Genomic DNA, 23919 nt, shown 5'->3' with positions numbered 1-23919 from the left:
TAACTTCCCCAGGATCCTGCCATCTGCTTTACCCGTGACTGAACCTTTGTGATTATTCCATTTCATATCCGTACAAAGTGTTGCACCCTGGTATTTGTATGAGCTGGCTGATTCCCAACAGTAACTCACTGATGTTGTAGTCGTAGGATTCTACATTTTTTTCATTTTGTGAAGTGCAAAATTTTACACTTCTGAACCTTTAAAGCAAGTTTCCAATCTTTGCACCTCTTTGCAATCTCGTCAAGATCTCACTGAATATTTATGTAGCTTCTTTCAGACAGTACTCCAACATAGGTAACTGCAGCATCTGCAAAAAGTCTGATGTTACTATTAATATTGCCTACTCACCAAGCGCCGGCAGGGGAACACACACACAAAAGGATTTGACTTTTGCAAGCTTTCAGAGCCAGTGGCATTACATTGTATTATCAATAATTGATTATTTCCATTGTTATATTAATATTGTCTAAAAGGCCATTAATGTACAACACATATAGCAAGGGTCCCTACAAACTTCCCTGGGGCATAACCGAAGTTACTTTACATCTGACAATGACTCCCCATCCGAGATCATATGCTATGTTCTCCCTACCAAAAAGTCCTCAATCCAGTCTCGAGTTTCACTTTATACACCATATGATCATACTTTTGACAATAACAACAGTCATTCTTATCCACTGTACCCATTGAACACTGTGTAAGAGAATTTGTAACTTCATATCTAAATGCCCTTATAATATTGTGTAATGTTGATTTTTTTTTTTTTTAAAGAAAGGGAAAAAAAAGAACAACAAAACCGTTTGTAAGATGGCTGTACGAATAAAACCAATTTAAAGAAAAAAAGGAGGAAATAAAGAAAAGAGGACAGATAATTGAGTGACCTTTTTTTCCGCTTTCAGATACCTGGCCAATGAGATGAAGTTGTACCACTTCCATCAGTCCAGACATTTGTCAAAGAAGTGCAGTTTGTAAGTATTCTGAAACATTGACTGTCGAGTATGCACTGCAGTAATGTGAATATTGACTGAATTCTGTCATGTTGAGAACTTGGATGACGCAGTCTGTGTTTCGTGAGGGGGAAAAAGCTTTCATTAGCAAAGATCACAGAAGTTAGTCTGTATTGTTGACAGTCGGTTTCAACAGTTGGAGCTGTCGTTTTCTGGTCTTAAGAAATTTCTGTGATGAAACATGTGCCATTGTGAATTTGTAGTTTATGGATAACAACCAGCACATTATACATAGGTTTTTCAAAAACAAAACCATTTACAGTTAAAAAAGCAGCTTGTGCACACGAGCATGTTCACATACATAGCACTCGCAGAAGCTCGTTAAGTCTTAAAATGTACAGTATACATTAAACTGTAGTTGCACCGTATACTTCGGCTGAGGTGTGTGGAACATTTCTGCAAACATAAACAGATGTGCATTTTGCTGTATATCATGTGCTTCAAGAATTAACAAGACTCTGCGAGCACTACGTATGCAAACGTGCTCGTGTGCACGAGGTACTTTTTAACTGTAAATGGTTTTATTTTTGACAAAATTATGTATAATGTCCTGCATTTTAAGCAGTGCAATGACAGTGTGGCATAAGGTACAAGCTCACAGTGGAACATGTTTCATAACAAACTTTTTTTGAAGACAAGAGGATGACAGTTAGAACTGTGAAAACCGGTTGTCCACAATAAAGACTAATTTATGCAATATTGGGTATTGAAAGTTTTTCTCAAGGAATAAATATTACTTCTGTTCCTTATAGCTATCGCAGAGAAGCTGTATGGATGCAGTTTCATATCATATCTGCTACAGTGAAAGACTGAAGTTGAAACAAGGCTGCTGGATAGACACAGGGTGTATATACCTCAGGCTACTGGGAAATCTTGGGAGAACACAGGAATCTTTAAGATTTCTGATAATTTTTCATTGTTTTAGTTTCCAGTTAAATTTTTGTAATTTTGACGAGTAAGAACTGATATTCGTAACAAAAATTTTACTTCGGCCCACTACAGCAGGATAATATTGCAGAAAGAAAACATAAATGAGAGAATAACACCAAAATGAAATTTTAGTTGCAAAGAAAATGCGCCATTTTCTACAAAACAAAGTGCACACACAAGTGTCTGCCAACAGCAAAATGTGTTGAAGGCTTTAGGATGAAAACTGTGTTATATTTTGTAACAACAAACTGCTTTCAATGAGTATGATGTCACAAAAGTTTACTTTTATAACAGGTCATGGGAAAATATTGAGGATGGTGGTTTGAGAAGCGTTATTTACGAAGTAAATTTCCTATTAAGCAAGATGACTTACGTCGCATGTGAGAATCTGTGATTAATTTCTTAAATCACAGAGCGTTTGACTGTCACTCAAAACTTAACACTTTGAGGGACAGCCGTGTAGAAAAATTTTGAATCTAGAAGACCAGCCATTTATGCCATTATTTAAATATTTACAGCATATTAGACCGAGTAACACCTTACAGTGGTTAGCACACTGGTCTCCCATTCGGCAGGACGACGGTTCAGGCCTGCGTCTGGCCATTCTGATTTAGGTTTTCCATAAAAAAAACTCTCCGAACAGGCCTCGGAAGGCTCAACGGTACCGAACGGCCGCCGTGCCATCCTCAGCCCACAGGCATGACTGGATGCGGATATGGAGGGGCACGTGGTCAGCACACCGCTCTCCCGGCCGTATGTCAGTTTACGAGACGGAAGCCAGTACTTCTCAATCAAGTAGCTCCTCAGTTTGCCTCACAAGGACTGAGTGCACCTCGCTTGCCCACAGGGCTTGGCAGACCAGGTGGTCACCCATCCGAGTACTAGCCAAGCCCGAAAGCGCTTGACTTCGGTGACCTGACGGGAACCGGTGTTAACGACTGCAGCAAGGCCATTGGCTAGGTTTCCCATGATTTCCCTAAATCGCTTCAGGCAGATGCTGGGATGGTTCCTTATAAAAGGGCATGGCTGACTTCCCCACCCTTCACCTATCCGATAGGACTGATGATCTCACTGTTTGGTCCCTTCCCCCTAATCAACCAACCAATCAGTGTATTTGTGTTTGATATATCTTGAAAGGTAACACATTAAAAAAGGACAAGCTTAGTTTTTCATATCTGTTTTATTTCTGTCATAGATTACAAATTATGCAATAACGGTGGCAAAAAGTAAAATTATCCTTCAAAAGCAGTTCGAGGTGAAATCTTGAGCAATTTTCCATGTAACTGGCTTTTCTATGGAATTGGAGTGCTTGTCAAAGGATCCATCGTATCCTAAAAAAAAAAAAAAAAAGGCAAAAAGCTTTCGATGACTGGTATATTGTAGGTGATAGCTTATCTTTTCATGTAGCTACACTGAATGTATGTTAATTTAAACCATTAACTTTTCCTATTTGCATATTCACTCTACTTATCAGTGATGTTGCTATTGGCCGACTACAACACAAGTCCTGTGCTCTGAATATCTGCTGTCATTGGTTGGGGAGTACTGTAACTTGAGCTATGATTGGTTGCAATGGCTCATCGCAATCTCGTTTTCGGTGCTTCGAAAGATACCGTGCTTTAATTGGTGGAATTCGTATTTATACTTTTGTAATTTGAAAATATGTGCTGTACATGATGCTGCACATCAAATATTTTTCCAAAACAAGTTATTTTTTGCTGAAGTACCGGGAAGTTCTACGCTTGTATATAATACCTTTACAATTCAAAGGATTTGTCAGTTCGGCAGTGCCAAGGGAAAGTATACTGTCACTTAACACAGGGAAAGTTTATTTTTAACTGGGAAATTTGGGAAAAAATCCCCCTGCCCCCTTCCTTGTCAGCGTATATACCCTGAGACAACATTTGCCCAGTATTACTGATGTGTCTGAGAACGCCAACCATTATATAATTATTGCATGTGCCGTGCAAGATATATGAGACAGACAAACTATCAGTTTAATAACTCATCAAACTTCCTGGCAGATTAAAACTGTGCGCTGCACCAGGGCTCAAACCAGAGATCGTTGCCATTCTCAGAGCTTTACCTCTGCCAGTATATCTCCTACCTTCCAAACTTCTCATTCAAAACCTGTGGGACTAACACTTCTGGAAGAAAGGGTGTTGCAGGGACATTGTTTAGCCACAGCCTTACTCAGGAAGTTTCCTAATGGCATACACTCCGCTACAGAGTGAAAATTTGTTCTGGTTAATAATTCATGATATTGTCACAAATAATTTACAGAAGAATGGAAAAATTGGTAGAAACCGATCCCAGGGAAGGTAAGTGCAGGTTGAGGAGAAATGTAGCGGTATGTGAGGATAAAATTACTCTGTGATTTATACACTCCTGGAAATTGAAATAAGAACACCGTGAATTCATTGTCCCAGGAAGGGGAAACTTTATTGACACATTTCTGGGGTCAGATACATCACATGATCACACTGACAGAACCACAGGCACATAGACACAGGCAACAGAGCATGCACAATGTCGGCACTAGTACAGTGTATATCCACCTTTCGCAGCAATGCAGGCTGCTATTCTCCCATGGAGACAATCGTAGAGATGCTGGATGTAGTCCTGTGGAACAGCTTGCCATGCCATTTCCACCTGGCGCCTCAGTTGGACCAGCGTTCGTGCTGGACGTGCAGACCGCATGAGACGACGCTTCATCCAGTCCCAAACATGCTCAATGGGGGACAGATCCGGAGATCTTGCTGGCCAGGGTAGTTGACTTACACCTTGTAGAGCACGTTGGGTGGCACGGGATACATGCGGACGTGCATTGTCCTGTTGGAACAGCAAGTTCCCTTGCCGGTCTAGGAATGGTAGAACGATGGGTTCGATGACGGTTTGGATGTACCGTGCACTATTCAGTGTCCCCTCAATGATCACTAGTGGTGTACGGCCAGTGTAGGAGATCGCTCCCCACACCATGATGCCGGGTGTTGGCCCTGTGTGCCTCGGTCGTATGCAGTCCTGATTGTGGCGCTCACCTGCACGGCGCCAAACACGCATACGACCATCATTGGCACTAAGGCAGAAGCGACTCTCATCGCTGAAGACGACACGTCTCCATTCGTCCCTCCATTCACGCCTGTCGCGACACCACTGGAGGCGGGCTGCACGATGTTGGGGCGTGAGCGGAAGACGGCCTAACGGTGTGCGGGACCGTAGCCCAGCTTCATGGAGATGGTTGCGAATGGTCCTCGCCAATACCCCAGGAGCAACAGTGTCCCTAATTTGCTGGGAAGTGGCGGTGCGGTCCCCTACGGCACTGTGTAGGATCCTACGGTCTTGGCGTGCATCCGTGCGTCGCTGCGGTCCGGTCCCAGGTCGACGGGCACGTGCACCTTCCGCCGACCACTGGCGACAACATCGATGTACTGTAGAGACCTCACGCCCCACGTGTTGAGCAATTCGGCGGTACGTCCACCCGGCCTCCCGCATGCCCACTATAGGCCCTCGCTCAAAGTCCGTCAACTGCACATACGGTTCACGTCCACGCTGTCGCGGCATGCTACCAGTGTTAAAGACTGCGATGGAGCTCCGTATGCCACGGCAAACTGGCTGACACTGACGGCGACGGTGCACAAATGCTGCGCAGCTAGCGCCATTCGACGGCCAACATCACGGTTCCTGGTGTGTCCGCTGTGCCGTGCGTGTGATCATTGCTTGTACAGCCCTCTCGCAGTGTCCGGAGCAAGTATGGTGGGTCTGACACACCCGTGTCAATGTGTTCTTTTTTCCATTTCCAGGAGTGTATTAGAAGATTGGTTAAAGAAAGAGAAACCTGAATGTATAGCATTTGCAGATTCGGAGAATGCTTTTGACAATGTTGACTGGAATAAACTCTTAGAAATTCTGTATATAACAGGGATAAATTATAGTGACCAAACAGGTATCTGCAACTATTACAGAAATCAGACGGCAGTCACAAAGACTTGAATGATGTGAGGGGGGGATAGTGGTTGGTAATGGAGTTAGGCGGGGTTGTAGCCTATCCTCGATGTGTTTCAATATGTACGTAGAGCATGCAGTAAAGGTAACCAAGAAAAAATTCCTAAATGAAATTAAAGTTCAGGAAGAAGAAATAAAACTGAGGTTAGCCGAAGACACTGTAATCTCTTCAGAGTCGACAAATTAGTTGGAAGAGCACTGTGGTGTGGGATGTGTAATGTCTTCAACAGAGGCTGTAAGATGAACACCATCGAAGGTAAAACAAGGTCAGTGGAAGGTAGATGAATCGTGATGTTGAAGGAGTTAGATTAGGAAATGAAACGTGTTTTTCTATCTGGGCAACAAAAAGCTGATCATGGTCAGTGAAGGAGAATATAAAATGCAGACTGTTAGTAGCAAGAAAAGTGTTTTGAGAAAAGAGAAATTTGTTAACATCAAACTAAAAGTATAAGTGTTTGGAAGTCTTTTCTGAGGGTATTTGTCTGGTGTGTAGGCCAGTACTGAAATAAAACATGGTTGATAAACAATTCAGACAAGAAGAGAATAGAAACGTTTGAAATGTGGTGCTCTGGAATGATGCTGTAGATCAGGTGGATAGATAGAATAACTAATCAGATTTGCAAAAAAAGAGTTTTGTGGCTGAGTTTCACTAAAAGAAGGGCATGGTTAATAATGCTCATACTGAGCAATCACCAGTTTGGTAATGGGAAAGTAACTGGGGGGGGGGGGGGGTTAATAATTGGAGATAATGACCAAGGTTTGGCTACTGCTAGCAGGTTGTAATGGAAGTAGGTTGCAGTATCATGCATAGATGAAGAGGCTTGCTCAGCATGGACTAGCATGGAGATTTGCATCAAACCAACCTTTGGACTGAAGGCTACATCATCAACAACAACACACTTAATATTGAGGAAATTTAGAAACCACACATTATAATAACAGCAGAGTCTTCTTTTTATTTTTGTTTTACCCGACTTTGCGATATGTTAAATTAATCACTTTTTAATGTTTTGTGCCTTTCTGTTAGCAGCTCAGTATTGTTTCATTCTCTTGACCTTGCTTTCCTATCTTCATCAGAGATGTGGATGTTCGTTTGGATTTGATTTTGGAACCTACCCCCCCCCCCCCAACCTCTCCCTCCCTCCCTCCCTCCCTCCCTCCCTCCCTCCCATTGTGTTCTTTTCCTCCTCTCTCTTTTTCTCCGTTTTATTTTTGAACATAGCTCTTTTGATTTGGAGTTGTCTGAAGTCCTTTTCCATTTCAGTAATCCATTTTTTTCCTGCAGAAGTAGTCATAATTTATTCAGTTGATCTATTTTGGTTCAGAATGAAGATGTATCCATAAAAATGAATTCTTTTTGTCCTAATTGTGTCTGAGAGTTTTTTGGTAGTTTGGTAAAGGGTTTCATTTTTGGTGCGGATTAATTTTTGTGAAATCTGGGGTCAAGAAATGTTTCTAATATCTTTGTTTCTTCTATCTCCAGTCTTTCAACTAGGCCATGGTTGGTGATAGTGTTTCAGCTGGATACAGGGCTTCTGGTTTGACTACTACACTGTTACAATGCTTATTTTTGCGTGCTGTGAGAGGGACCTTTTGTTGTATGTGTTTTTTGCGAGATAGAAGACCAGATCAACTTTACTTCTAATTTCCATTGCCTTTTTCTCGAGCCCATTCCAGCCGATGGATTCTCCAAGGTATTTGAGTTCTTTGATTATCTCTACTTTTTGTTGTCCCACTTTAAAATGTTGTGGTGGGTTTTTTATGTTTGTTGTTACATTGGTCTTTTTGAGGGTTTTGAGACCTGTTTTTTCTGTTCAAGGGTCTGTTCTTTGGCTGTTTCCCAGGTCTCAGCTAGTAGGGTTATATCATCTGCAAAGGCTAGATAGTTGGCTTTGATGCCTTTTGTTTTGTGCTCCGAGGCAGATTCCACTATCTCTGTGTTCAAGTCTCCAACAATTTTTTCTTGGGAGCACTTAACTAGCAGTGGGGGATTCCATCTCCTTAGCTTATACCAGTTTTTATTTCAAAAGGGTTAGTGTTCTCCCATGAATTTGGCTTTGGAATATGTGGTGATAAGGGTCTCTGTGATTGGTTTTATATTTTTTGTTATCTAGGGTTAATTCTTTTAGTATATATAAGGGATTCCTGGTGTATTGAGTTGCACGATTTTAAAAACTCAATGACGGTCATAACATATCATTTTGCTCTTCATTTTTGGTATGTCATGAAGTTTTTGAGGTTTAGTGTTTGTTTTGGGCAGGCTCTTCCTTTCCTGAAGCCAATTTCATATACTTCAAGTTAATTGTTTAACTGGGATTTTGCTCTGTTTAGTAAGACTAAGGAGAGTATCTTGTATGTTATGTCTAGGGGGAGATTCCTCCATAGTTGTGATCTGCTTGGGACACTTTCTTATGGAGTGGGTGGACGAGGGCCGTCTTCCATTCTTCAGGGGTTTTTCATGTATTCATATTTCTTCAAAAAACTTGTGGTGAGCGTCTGTGACATTTTTTCCTCAAAGTTCAGCTCTATTTGGTCCCTCTGAGACCTTGTGGTTTTTGAGATTCTAAATGACTGTAATTCCTCAGTGATGGACGTTTCAGAGTTAGGGCTGGTTGTCGAGCTCTTCGAGACCACTTTTCTGTGTTCTTCATAGTTGAGATGGTTTTGGAAATATTGGAAATTGTTTGCACGTATCTCCATTTCTGTCTTCAGTTTCCAAGTTCAGTGGGCTGTATTTGGTTATTTTTAGTTTAAAATTCGTATAAAAGTTCGTTGTGTTGTTTTTTTATGAAGATCATTGACTAATTTGTTTTCCACTAGCAGATAAATGACCAAGTGGATGAAGCAGCCACACTCTCACCGGTCCAGATATTCCTCAAAGAAGAGGAAGGTATAAGTATTCATGAAATACTGACTGTCAGTTACACACTGAAGTAATGAGATAACTGTTAATTGTATTTCATTTACCAGTAGTAGAAAACGCATATACATAAAATTTCTTATATACTATAGTTGAAAGTCAAACTGGAGAATACACATTATAATAAGCCACAATTGTACTGTGTATACACACACAGATTAGGTAGATATTTCTAAGGGACTCTTTGCAAATGATACAGTTGTGTACAGTGATTTCACATAACTAGAAAATTATTGTTAAATGCTGGAGGACTTGATGATGTGCATGTGGTTCAGGGACAGGCAAGTGAAGTACTGTAGATGTGTAAACAGATGAAAAGACTGTCGTTGCTCAGTTACTGGAAAAAGGACACAACCAGCAATAGCAGCAGTTTCAGGAGAAATCAGATGGCAGAAAATTCGTGCTGGACTGGGACTCAAACCCGGATCTCTGGGACTCAAACCCGGATCTCCCGGTTTATGTGTTAGGTCGCCATAACCACTTTGGCTATCCGTACAGGAGTCATGACAAGAAACACTTCCATGTGTCGTCATCTGTGCGTCACAACCTGCACTCTTGCACTTGCACAGGGATTGGAAAAATTTACGTTTCTGCTTCAAAATGCAAAATTACGTTTTAGATGCTATTTTGTAATAAATTGTATCCAGATGAACTATTTTATCAGAGATAATTTGAAATAGCTTGATTCCTGCATAAAAATATTGAAAATGTAACCAGTTTTTGGTTAATGGTATTGTGCATCTTCTGGTGAAGGCCAATTTGTAAAGGTAATGTGTATAAGAACCTTTCTGCAAAATGAAAGTGTACAAATGCAACGACATATCAGTGCACTAAATGATCTGATGCCAGGCCAGTTGTGGGCAGTTGAATGGTCTATTTAAGATACGTGCTGTGTAATACAATGTAGTACTCAGCTGTGGGACCAAGTATTTTATAACAAAGAAATGTGTACATTTGTTTGTTAAAAAAGCCCAAAATATGGTTTAATGTGGACATTTCTAAAGTGTCAGATTAGGTGGAGTATGTTTTGAGCAGTGGTTGTATCGAATACTGCTAGATATCAGGCCTGCACTGAGTCGTTAACAATAGTCCGCTAACATCAGCGAGCAGTTGAGCTGTAGCTTTCCCCCAAATATTTTGTGTCACGTGTTGCTTATCGTTTTCTGATTTTGAAATAAGTGAAGCTACTATTCCTGATCCGTTACGGATTTCGATTACGAACCTTACAACGTTAGAAGAGATGGGTGATCCCTTTGACAATACTGTTGGCTGTTGCCATGTGAAAGGGAGGTGGGGTTTGTTTCTGCACACCACTCTTCTTCCCTCTGGCAGTTAAAATTCTAGTTTGTTTATGCTTGTTGTCATCTGCCACTGTAGCCTGTAGTGTCTGCACTATGTGCCAAAATTCTTCTCCTAATGTTAACATAGCGTTATGATATGTTCAGTTCTGCTTCTATGCTAACTGCCTTGTCTGTTCTGTCTGTAGCATTGTAAAGCATGGGTCGCACACGTACGAATGCCCACAAAAGATAGAAATTAATAGTTTGTAGATTTTGTTATCATCGAATTGTGTAGAAAAGAGAGATACTGTCCAGAAACGCCTTAAATTAGAGACGCATTCAGCTCACTGTCAGGAAAAAGCTGTGGCTTTTCAACAGAACAATCATTTTTAAATTCTTAAATATAGGCAAATGAAGAAAACAAAGGCTAGTTTGGAAGAAAAAGGTTTTGGAAGTTTTTGCAAAAGCAAACATTACTGTCACAAAGTTCCCAATCAGCACCTTTCTGTAGCAGTCAGTTTCAAAGAAATAAGGCTTTGTGTATTTTCACTCAGGTGACAACCTTTGAGGTATGTGCATCTGATCATTAAAAGAAATATGAATCTCAACAAAAATAGATGCAAATTTTGCCAAAAAAGAGAGACAGAGAGAGAGAGAAATTCCAGTACATGGGGTACATATAGAAGTTTGGGCCTGGCCAAGAGTTGTGCACAGATAGCCAAAACAGTTAAGGTGACCACTTGTGTAAAGCAGGAAACCTAGGTTCGAGTTCCAGTATGGCACAAATTTTAGTTGTTTTCATTCCATTATACAGCTGATAGTTGTCCATATTTGCAACTGCAAATATGTTTTGTGTATTCCATGTTGGGCTGTGGTCAGCACAGTGCTTGTTCTTTTGGGCATGCATGTATGTCCAAAGGAACATTGCATCATACTTTTAACAACACAGGCCCTGCAATATCATAAAATGTCTGTGTTTATACAGTGTGTGCATCGTCACAATATAATGCTCTTCAGACACGCATGCCTAAAAGCTGTGGATGAACATTATGAAATAAATCTACTTATTTCATATCTGCATCGATGTCAGCATTTTGTTACACACGAAAGTTTGTGCTGGACCGAGACTCGAACTCAAATTTTCCACTCGTTACGAGCGTTCACCTTAACTGCTTCAGTGATCTGAATGTTCCCCCGGGACTGATCCACACTTCTATACATTGTGTAGTCACATCCCGTATGCCCACACAATTTGCGATCTTCGTGCAGGGAGAGAAGAGTGTTATATTGTCATTTTAGCCTCTCGTTGGTGCATATTTGTAATATGCGAACTTTTTCACAACATTATGTTATTGTATATAAATTAGTTGTCAGTTGACAGCTCCCACCAGCAATACACGAATGGGACCTGTGCTGGTTTTGCAGGCTCCAACCCTGTTGGCAGTCCCACTATGCAAATCATTGTTCTTGCTGGTACTCAAGTAGCAAATGTATTTTAATGCGAAAATGTTGTCTAAATGAAGAAAAAATGTAACCCTGGCACTAATGACAATTAACAGCACTACGGAGGTCTAGATCGTAGTCAACTTAGAGAATTTTTATGTACTTTTTGTAGGAAGTACAGACATCAAACTTAATACTTGTTACGAGTTAAATGTTGACAAAATTTCAAAACGATGTCATCCTCGAGCATTATGCACGAGTCTCTATAGACCGTATGCTGAAGCTGTGGCGCGATCCCAACCGAGGGATGTTTGGTGAAGACTAGGGACCGTATTATACGCATTTGCATGCTGCATACGCATTTGCATATTTCGCTCCTTTTCACCAGTTATTGCATATTTTAATAAAAACTGGTGACGATACATATTTTACTCTGTTTACAATATTTTAAAAATTGAGACAGGTAGTCTCTAGCTCTATCTAGTTTTTATGTCTCACACATTCACCGCACCTAAAACTGCGTGTAATAGCTAACCGAAAGCCCACTGCATGGCGAAATCATTACAGAATAGGAACAGGAAGAGTCAGTGCTCCTGCGCCTGTGCCCCCCGGTTAATCCCCCCCACTGTCCCGCCGTATGCGTTCGCAACAAATAAATTAAATTACGCGAGCTTTTAGTCGCACATCCGCTGTTTCAGTTTAGCTTTCTGCTTACTTGTACACAGTTGAACGTGTTAATGATGTGCAGTGTATAACGTGTCGTGTGCCATACCACCCGAAAAAAGAATGGTCGTTTCGTGGATAGCTGACCGTCCCGGAACATTTACATATGACGGAATTATTTTATGTTGTCAAGTCTGTGAAAAAATTGTTTTGTGCAAAAAAAAAAGTTTCAAGTAGATCAGCATGCCGAGACAAATCTTCCTATCACAGGAATGCAGAAGAAAAGGTGATGACAAAAATTTCTGACAACAACAAGTTGCAGTAGCAGGGACTTGTCCAGAGGTAACCAAAAAAGTCTGTTTAACATGGATCTGTGCAGAGCATTCATTGCAAGCAATATTCCTCCTCACAATCTTATAAACTCTATCCTCTAAGGCTTCCTGCAGAAATATTGCTTAAATCAAAATATACCAGATGAATCGACATTGTGTAAAAATTACATACCGACAATGTGCGTAAATGTTCTGGAAGAAATACACAATGAACTCGAGGGCAACATGATCTGGATTTCAGTTGATGAAACTGCAGACAGTTGTGACCTGTACTTTGCAAATTTAATTGTTGGTGTTTTAAAAGAAGAGGCTTCTTCTTCCTATTTAGTGTTATGCAAAGAACTTGAAAAAGTAAATCATTCTACGATCACTAGATTTGTGATTGAGGGTATTAGAAAAATATATCCAGAATCTTCTGCAGATGCAAGTGTGTTTGTGTTTATTTGAGATGCTGCTCCCTATATGATCAAAGCAGGAAAAACCCTCAGAGTATTTTATCGTAATTTGATTCGTGTGATTTGCTTTGTTCACTGAGCACATCGCCTTGCTGAATGTAAGTAAACTGATTTGACCCACAGAGAAGGTGTTTCTAAAGGCTCCTGCTCGCATCAAGACCTCCAAAGAAAAACTACCAAATGTGCAAAGATTATAAAGAGTCCGCCTCGATTGCAAATAGAAACCGGATGTTCGCCTAGGTTTCGGTGCAGATAACCACGCCTTCTTCGGAACACACTAAAACTACAAACTGCCTAAATAGGCATCGCCCAGCATTAATACAGTTTGTAGTTTTAGTGTGTTCCGAAGAAGGCACGGTTATCCGCACCGATACCTAGGTCAACATCCGGTTTCTATTTGCAGTTGAGGCGGATTCTTTATAATCATTAAATTATTCCAGCCGTAACTCATTGGGGTACGTAGGTTGAAGCTGTGTCATTTTACAATGAATATTTCAAGGCCATTAGAGGGGTAGTAAATGACTTTAATAGTGCAAAGGCTTTGGAAGTTTGCCAATCCAAGGAAGCTTTTAATGATTCCGGTATTAAAAAAGACATTGCTGTGATTAGCACTACTTTTCCCATATGCCTGCAAGTATGAAAAAGCTTGAAACTCAAGGTTTGGCATTAAATTAATCTATTCAGTTAATGATTGAAATTATTCTAGTGAACTGCTCATTGCCGGAGGTATTCCCGAGAAAACTTATAGAAAAGTTTGAAAACATTTTATACAATAACCCCGGCTTTGAACCCTTGTACCATATTGATAGTTTTATTAATGGGACGGGTGAACTTTTACCAGAAACGGTAAGTGCCAACATAGCACCCAAATTCAAATACTGCCCAGTCACCTCAGTTGATGTAGAACGGTCCTTTTCCACTTATAAAAATGTTTTGAGTGATCGAAGACACAATCTTACCACCAAACTTTTGGAACAGTACTTGTTTGTATGTATGTACAATAGTAGAAAAATGTAAAATAAATTGTAAATGATGCTTTGGTCCAATAGTATTAATTAAAAGTTAATGATGTTAAAAAAATTCATGATTGTATGTTGTTTGTTAAATAAAATATTACTGGGTTTTTGAGTGTACCACCCCTGCATGCAGTATATCTCGAAGTTGGTCCTGTACGTATCGATTGTTTTGCCGTGACTCAACTCACATCATGTCTGTTTGTTACCAACTGCACTTCGTAATTGATATGCACAGGTTCGACTTTGAGATGTAATGCACGCAGTAACTCCTATGTTTTTTCATTATTTGATCTTGCAGATTTCTGCACTTTTTGTGCATTTTTAAGCATTTTTCATGCATATTTTAAGATTTTTATGATGCATATAATCCAGTGATGACACACCCTCAAGAATAGCATTTTAGAGCAGTTTTGAAAAAATTGTAAGCTTTCATCAACCTGAAGGTGGTTTTGAGCAGCACAGTGCTCTACTAGGGACAGTCCTACTCAAGGCCATACACCATTTCCCTTCTCTGACCTTTGAACTCATTCATCTACAGTTTGTCAACTCCAAACTGTGGTGGAACTTGCCGTTTTTCACAATAACAGATCCATCAGGAGGTTAAGGAAGTGATTAACGACAAATAAAAACGTGTAGCTACCTCAGTGCTTACACCACTCTTCACCTGTCTGTCAGCGATGTCGCGAACGACCGACGGTGGAAAGATGGTGTGCTCCAGCAGTCAGTACCTCGCTGCCTGCCATGGCGCGAGCATCAGTGTGTGTGCAGATAATGGATGTGTGTTACTTAAAGTAGCAAGCGGGATTATGATATTACGTGTGTTATCAGTTGCTTGTCTTATTACTGTGCTGACTAATAAAACATTATTATCTCAAAGTGTAGTGTTTGATTAGCTGCAAAGGTGTTACTCATACTGGCACGCTGCCAGCTTCATACTGTATTTACTTGAGTGTAAGACGCCCCTGAATATAAAATGGCCCAATTTTAAAAAAATTTTTATTTATTTATATTTTTAATGAGAGGCTCCTTGAGAGAAATTTATTTTTAACAGATTCTGATTTACTAGAATTACAAACTGTTTTATACACATAAAGTATCTGCCAAAATGGTAACCTTATAACTATTCTAAACTTTTGCCATTTATTGATTGTCTAAATTTTGATAACACTTGGAGAAATAAAATAAACAACAAGAAATTGTTCACATGAATTTTTGGACTGTTTTCTTTTCTGCCTTTTATGCTTACAATCCCTGTAGTGTGTGCTACCACAATCTTGGGTCATCACCATCATCAACCTAATGGCACAGCCGTGAAATTTATACCTTCATTGTCACAAACATATGGCTGTTTCTTCAGAATATGTGGCTATTTCTGAGGTGGTTGTTATGTTGGAATTTGAGAACACAGCTATTTTTTCCTGTATACATACCAGATTTCACCTCTATCCTGAAATGTGTGTGTTATAATCTCACTTCCAAACATGTCACCTCCCCCCACTCTGTGTAGAACCACCTGATATACCCCCTTTCATTCTTGTCATACGTCACGGAGAGTGTTGACAACATTGCAGCAAGAAACACAGAAGTACATCACTTGCCTAGATCTAGGCTTTTATTGTCTTGTGCAGAAATGAATACTATTGTTGAGTATTTGTCCAATTTTAAAGTCAGTTCAATTCCGACTACAAATGCATTTGGACAAACTGCAGTTTAAACACAGTAGATGTTCATACACTGAAGTGCTGAAGAAACTGGTATAAGCATGTTTATTATAACACAGAGATTTGTGAACAGGCAGAATACGGCGCTGCGGTCGGCATTGCCTTTACAAGACAACAAATGTCTGGGGCAGTTCTTAGATCAGTTACTGCTGCTACAATGGTAGGTTCCCAAGATTTAAATGAGTTTGAATGTGGTGTTACAGCCAGTGCATGAGTGATGGGACACAGCATCCCTGAGCTAGCAATGAAATGCAGATTTTCCTGTACGACCATTTCATGAGTGTACTGTGTACTGTGACTATCAGGGATCTGGTAAAACAGCAACTCTCAGACATCACAATGGCTGGAAAACAGTCCTGCGAGAACAGGAGCGACGACAACTGAAGACAATTGTTCAATGTGACAGAACTGCAACCCTTATGCAAATTGCTGCAGATTTCAATACTGGGTTATCAACAGTGTCAGTGTGTGAACCATTCAATGAAACATCATCGATACGGTATTTCGGAACCGAAAACCCACTCGTGTACCCTTGATGACAGCATGACACAAAGCTTTAGGCCTTGCCTGGGCCCGGTCAACACCAACTTTGGACTTATGATCACTGGAAACATGTTGCCTGGTCGGACGAGTTTTGTTTCAAATTACATACAGTTATGGAGACAACCTCGTGAATCCATGGACCCTGCATGCCAGCAGTTGACTGTTCAAGCTGGTGGAGGCTCTTAATGGTGTGGGGCATGTGCAGTTTGAGTGATATGGGACCCCTGATAAGTCTAGATATGACTCTGACTGGTGACACATACGTAAGCATGCTGTCTGATCACCTGCATCCATTCATGTTCATTGTGCATTCCGACAGACTTGGGCAATTCCAGTAGGACAATACGGGGCAATTACAGCAGGACAATGTGACACCCCACACACCCAGAATTGCTACAGAGTGCCTCCAGGAACACTATTCTGAGTTTAAACACTTTTGCTGGCCATCAAACTCCCGATCATTGTTGAACATATCTGGGATGCCTTTCAACGTGCTATTCTCAAGAGTTCCATCTCCTCACACTCTTAGGGATTTGTGGACAGGCCTTCAGGATTCCTGTTGTCAGTTCCCTCCAGCATTACTTCAGGCATTAGTAGAGTCCATGCCACGTCGTGTTGCGGCACTTCTGCGTGCTCGCAGGGGCCCTACGTAATTTTCGGCAGGTGTACCAGTTTCTTTGGCTCTTCAGTGTAGAAAGCAAAAGTAGTTGGTATAGATTACCACGCATAACAACATGATGAAATTTGCTGTGGGCTCAGTGCTTCCCTCCGTGCAATCATCATAGCTCTCAGCCAAACTGGTGTCACTGTTCTCCTTCCAAGCTTGAGTAACTGTCAAAAACAGACTGCAATATCTGCTAGTATGCAGGTCATATGTAACAACACCAACTAATATGTAAATAAAAGATTGCATTTAAGATTGCGTTCCACTCTCGAAGTTTTGCTCATCCCGCGATCTACTGACGTCTGTCGGTACTATCTCCACAACGGGTCTTGCGACTGTAATTTATTTTTGCTTTGACAATTACAGTCTGTTTAATATGATCTACTTCCTTTGTTATCCACGTCATTCTATATTAATTTTCCTTCTTGTTTCAACTGAATTTCACCAACGTGGTATACAGCTGAGTAAAATCAAGTAATGTTTTTACATGGTATTGTAATACATGAACAGTGGTCAAATTTCTCATTTGCAATCTACCTAGTAAATCATTACAGTGTCTCATAACCAAATAAAATTTTGATCTGGTTTCTGAATCAACTAATGTTCTTTGAAGGACAAAAATTTCTATATTTGAATGTTACCTTTACTTAAAAAATTGCACTAATGTTTGTATAGAATATTTATACATGTATGAGAATGTTTATTGGAAACCTGTTAAAATACAACAAAAGCTTGTAAATTGATAGACTTTAATTCTATTTCCTCCTGTGTTTCACCAAACTGTCAAATGTCAATCAGAGCAATAGACTGTTGTGGCTAGTTCATTATTTCTTGTGTATCTCTTGCACTAGTCAGTGTCACGTGATCGTTCGAGTAACGTCGATACTGTACCGAGCACTTCGGTGTATCGGGAACTCTCGAGCTTGTCGGAATGTATCATTTGCCGAGCCCTGCCCTTCAGAATTATTTAAAATAAAATTGCACAAAGCTTCATCTTCATGATGACCACTGTAAATGTAATACTACTACTGTGCACATTACTAAACAATGTGATAATGGTGACCTCAGAAAAGTAGTTCAATCAGCCAATTTAAGACTACTACTGTGCACATTACTAAACAATGTGATAATGGTGACCTCAGAAAAGTAGTTCAATCAGCCAATTTAAGACAACCCTGTAGCTTTTGAATGACACATTTGGAAAGAACCCTCATCCTATAATTATGTAAATACTCTAGATGATGCAGGGTTTTCAATATGTTATCTGCTGATACATATTTCACCATGAGTGATCTGAAGATGATTGTGTGGTCAACTGAAATTAGTCTTCACATTTTAATGTTTTATAGTGCACAGGATCTAGACAGTAAAAAAGTTTTACTGACTTGAGCTATTAATACCTGCTGGGTCGAAATGGAAACACAGTTTCCTTCTGTAATGTGTTTCTGTTGTTTTAGAGGAGGACACCAGACAGCGAGGCCATCGGTCTCATCGGAATAGGGAAGGACGGGGAAGGAAGTCGGCCGTGCCCTTTCAGAGGAACCGTCGTGGCATTTCCCTGGAACGATTTAGAGAAATCACAGAAAACCTAAACTGGGACGGCCGGACGTGGGATTGAACCGTCGTCCTCCCGAATGCCAGTCCAGTGTCCTAACCACTGCGCCACCTCACTCGGTGTGTGTGTTTCTGTCGTGGCAAGATTGACGGTGGGTCGAGTGGTGTCGCTAAATGACTGCCGCATCTGGGAGTGTGGTGGCTCATCAGTTTGCACGAGGGCCGCACTGTTTTGGAAGACTTGTAGTGTTGAGGACTGCAATGTGGCGGGAGCTCTGTGTCTAGTGGTAGCCTGCATTGAGGTAGGCTGGTTTGCACCAGGACGTGGACAGTGCTGTGTCTACCCCTTTAATGTGGAGAGTGAGTGTGCTAGTGTTGTGTCCTGTGAATGGATTTGAGCCTCAGAAGGGCGGTTCCAGTGCTCCACACAGTGGACCGTGTCAGAGGAAAATGTGGTACGTCATTGCCAGCTCTCTGAGAACAGAAGTAGTCCGTTTTCAGTGCCGTGTTGTTCCACTCGGTAAGTAAATGTGGAGGGTAAGAATTGTAGAGTGAAACCTAGGTGTAACTACGGGAAGCAGGTCCGAAAAGATATAGATTGTGGTAGTTGTGCATGAAGAAGAGGTCTGATCGGGATACACCGATGTGGGAAGCTGCTTATCTGTTGCAAAGCCATTGTACAGCAGGCATGTGAATCGATACTGAGGATGTTATGCCACCAGTTGTCAGATGGGTGATACTTTTACCGCAACATGTTTGGGACTATGTTACCTCATTATTGAGTGCTATAAAATATGGAAACCAGTTAAGAAATCACAATACTACACATACTGACCCATATAAAAATATTTATATCTCCCTTTAATGTAACATACCATAAAGCTTCTGTGCCATTAGGCATCATCAGCAGTAAAATCCAGCAGCAAATGTGCATTGTCATACATAAAACTCTTCTCAGAACATCTCATATTGACACGTTACACTCTCGAGGCACAGTTTGCGTGTTAAATTGGACGACACTAGTGTCACTTTAGCGATATCTCCTCAGGGAACAGCAACAGATTTATTCGAATTAGCGGCATTAGGTTTAATGTTTTCAGTTGTCTTCCGTATGGATGCACACAATGAAACACAGGTGTAGTAATTGTTTTTAGAATCTTTAGAACTTTTGATTTTCATAAATTTTACAGTAGAAAGTAACATTGTTGAGGGCTCTGACATATGCTTTGCAGTCGAGTGCTATTTTTGGTAGGTGACAGCAGCAGCTTTAGTTTAACAACTGTGCCTTGAGAGCATAACATACTAACATGAGGTGTTAGAGGAAGAGTTTTATGTTTGACAGTGCATGTTTGCTGTTGCCTTTTGCTATTGATGATGACGCCTAATGGCACAAGAGCTTTGAAGTACATTACACTGTGGGCCGACATAAATATTTCAGTATAGGTCAGTAGGTAGAGTGTTGTAATTTATTGGTGGGTTTCCTTGTTTTATAGCACTTGATAAATGCGTTGTGGTAAAAATACCAGACATTTGACCACTCATGGTGTAACATACTCAGTACCATTGGGGTGCAACGTAAAAGAAAAGTCTTTTGAATGAAGACCACAGCAACATGCAGTTGATATTGATGAAGTTATAATAAGTGACAGATGATTATTATTCACGTATGGACCCAGTAGGACCACACGAGTTACAATCCATCAATGTCACGTTTGAGGGTTGGCCTTTCTTTGTGCCCAAATTTGTTTCATCCTTTCAGAATGAAGTCTCTTTCTTTCATCAGACCACGGTGTTCCAATCTGTTTTCTAATCAGATTATTGACTGATTTCTCCCCTCCCCCCCCCCCCCCCTGTTGACTTTCATCTACACTCTGAACTAATGAGATACCTATTAATTGAATGTCCTTTAGCTGTAGCAGAGAAAGCGTGTGGATGCAATTTCTTATCTACTACAGTTGATAGTGAGTGAATTGGAAAATACACATTGTATTGAGTCAAAATTCTACTGTGCAACAACCGAGCGAGGTGGTGCAGTGGTTAGACACTGGACTCGCATTCGGGAGGACGACAGTTCAATCCCGCGTCCGGCCATCCTGATTTACGTTTTCCGTGATTTCCCTAAATCACTCCATGCAAATGCCGGGATGGTTGCTTTCAAAGGGCACGGCCGGCTTCTTTCCCCGTCCTTCCCTAATCCGATGAGATCGATGACCTCGCTGTCTGGTCTCCTTCCCCAAAACATCCAACCAACCTACTGTGCATAAGTGTACAGGTAGGCTAGCTTGCTAGCTCTGTGAAGCCCTTTGGAAATGTTGCCATTGTGTACAGGGATTTCATTTTGTTAGGAAATTATTATTAAATGTAGTGAGTCTTGAGGATGATTTGCACATCGTTCAGGGACTGACAAATGATATAATGTAAATCGCTCGATTACTAGAATCGAACACAACTGTCAATAGGTGCAGTTAAGTGTGTGAGTAGTGAGTTTATGTGTGTGTGTGTGTGTGGGGGGGGGGGGGAGGGGGGAGAGAGAGAGAGAGAGAGAGAGAGAGAGAGAGAGAGAGAGAGAGAGAGAGAGAGAGAGGGAGGGAGGGAGGGGATTTGCCCTTAGTTATGTGGGATTTGAAGAAGGGAAGAGAGAGATATGGAACTAAAAGTACTGTCTAATTGAACTTTCCCAAAAATTTTGTAATGCAGGCTACATTCGACATTTGCTTTTTACCAGGATAATGTGTCATATTTATGGGTACAGCCCGTATTTGCGTGCAGCCTATTGTGGATAATGAAGTCATAAATATTGTTTGATATCACATACAGTTGTACTGTCCATAAGCATTGCCATCATACCAACTCAAATGCTTTTTGAAAGTTTAGGAACAATCTGTTCAGCTGTTTGGCCCACACAATGCGTGGCTCTCACAATGTCATAAGAGAAGAATGAAATTTGGGTTCTGCACTGCTGATCCTTCTGGAATCAGAGCTGGTTGACACAGAGAAAGTAATTCTGTTAGAGACAGCCATTGTAATGCTACAAGACATAATGTAGGGTAAGTTCATATGACTCTGTTGTGGACTTGGACTGGTTGCCCATCCACAAATGGGGTCTGCTTAGCACCACGGTCACACACTCTCCTGTCAAAATTGTGTACAGTTAGTACCAATTGTTCGTTGGTAGGACTGAGAGTGTTGCTCAATGTGTAGTTGCGTATGTTGCCTAACTTTGCATTTTTTATTTTAGTTGTGATTGAGCTCCCTTTTGTTTGGATTAAAGTTAATGTTAACTAGTCACTTTTAATATCTAGTGTACAGAGATACAGGTTTAATTCTTTTTTCAGGCGTATTGTAAGGCAGAAGAGCCTGTGTTGGTCTCACTTGTCCCAGTGCTTCTCAAAGAAGAAAATGTGCTAAGTTTTGTTATTAAGACATTTGCATTTGGTAATGAATTGGCTTAAGTGGAGACAATAATGACCCATGATGTATCTTAGAACATAGATTGAAGCATACATTTTAGATAGATGTGTTAAATCTCTGACACTGTGGACTGGAATACACTATTTAATATATCAAAAAAATTAATCAATTTTTGAAAATATAATGTAATTGAATAGGTAAAAAATCTACTCACCAAGTGGCGGCAGGAGGAAACATGTACAAAGATATTGAAATCTGCAAACTTTCAGAGCCAGTGGCTCATTCTTCTGACAGAAGAGTTGAAGGGGATGGAAAGAGGGGTGAAGGAAAAGGTCTGGTCAGCTTTAGGCACTGGAGAGGAGAAGACACTGATTCCAAAAGCCTGCGGATTTTAATACGTTTATATTTTTCTCCTGCTGCCACTGCTCGGAATGCACTATTTGGAATTCTTAAGTTGTCACGCATAAAATACAGGGAGCGAAAAGAAATGTCTTGTACAGAAACAAGACTGCAGCTGTAAGAGTCAAATTGCTGCAGCGCACCTATCACGGACCGCTGGCAGCCCAGTGTCTGCCAGCTGCACAAACCACGGCAGGGCCGAGAAGTCGGCAAGTAGATTGTGTTAAGAGGGCATTGCCAGTGGCCGCACCAAAACGACACTTGCTGCACGCTGTTAGCATTGGCGTTAGGCGATTGAGGCTGTGTTCCGCTTCTGTGACCCAGCCGAGCAGCCAGTCGAAAAGCTGTAGTACTCTGCACACTGAGGATTTAAGTTCGTGCTATGGTAGCAGAAGGCAGTGACATTGCCAGTCCGGAACTGTCGAATTCACCACAGCCGCTGCCGTCCAGTTTGCCGTCCACTGCCACTCGCAACTGAGATGTCGCACGCCCTAGGAACGGTCTCCGCCAGCTTGGCATATCAAATGCATTGTGACAGTTGCGAGCAAATCGTTTCTGAAAAACAGAAAATTTTTAATATTGAATATTAATTTAAAGCCTTGGGAGTCTTTTGTGAACGTCTTTATATGAAGTATAGCCTTGTATGGAAGAGAAATTTGGACGGTCATCATTTCAGGCAAGAGGACAACAGCTTTTGAAATGTCATACTACAGAAGGCTGCTGAAGATAAGTGGTAGTGGATAATTAGTGAAGTAGTTCTGGATCAAATTAGAAAGAAAAGAAATTTATGTCACATCTTGGCTAAAAGATGATGTATGCTGGGGCATCAAGGGATTGTCATTTTGGTGATGGAGGGGATAGGGCTGAAATTGTGGAGGAAGAACAAGGTTTGAATACACTAAGCAAACTGAAGTGGACGCAGGTTGTTGTACCTATACTGTGATCAGGAAAGAGGCTTGCCAAAGATAGACTTCACGGAGAGCTGCCTCAAACCAGTCTTTGTGCTGAAGACCGCAGCAGTGTTGAAACCGTAATTTTGTATGAAAGATCAAATTGAGTGAGTTCGCCATAATGTTCCAAGCTATAGTGTAATTAGTGGCTGCTTAGAATGTGTGAACTGTTTCAAGAAGTGTTTAGGCCATACGGTATATAGTGCCGCACTTAATGCTGGAAATGGGTACTGCACTCAAACATGGTGGCAACAGAAGTGCACATTAATGGTCACACATAAAGGTAACACTGTTCGTAGCATCTTCCACTGTGTAAATGTAAAACAAACTGTTGGCTTGTTGGCTTATTTTATGAAAATGAAAGTTGCTACTCACCATATAGCGGAGATGCTGAGTCGCAGATAGGCACAACAAAAAGACTGTCACAAATAAGCTTTTGACCTACAAGGCCTTTGTCAGAAACACACACACACACACACACACACACACACACACACACACACACACACACACACAGGACTGTGGACTTTGGCAGCTGAAGCCACACTTATTCGTAATATATCATTTGTTCTAAATTTTAGATTGTTTGATGTTGGCTTAACCCCCCCCCGCCCCCATAGTGTTCACAA

At 40.9% G+C, this 23919-nt stretch overlaps 1 long non-coding RNA gene across 1 annotated transcript in view; it reads left to right on the top strand.

The window, feature by feature from the left end:
- The window catches only part of LOC126427115 (uncharacterized), a 43801-nt gene extending 34915 nt beyond the window's left edge, over window positions 1-8886 (top strand). Inside the window, exons 2-3 of the long non-coding RNA XR_007576533.1 lie at window positions 900-968; window positions 8763-8886. This is a non-coding gene — a long non-coding RNA (uncharacterized LOC126427115). The remainder of the gene's footprint in view (window positions 1-899; window positions 969-8762) is intronic.
- Window positions 8887-23919: the final 15033 nt, after the last annotated feature.

Source organism: Schistocerca serialis, chromosome 11, assembly GCF_023864345.2.
Source record: "Schistocerca serialis cubense isolate TAMUIC-IGC-003099 chromosome 11, iqSchSeri2.2, whole genome shotgun sequence".
NCBI lineage: Eukaryota > Metazoa > Arthropoda > Insecta > Orthoptera > Acrididae > Schistocerca > Schistocerca serialis.
Note: the sequence above shows the minus strand (reverse complement) of the source record. Positions and strands in the feature narration are given on the sequence as shown.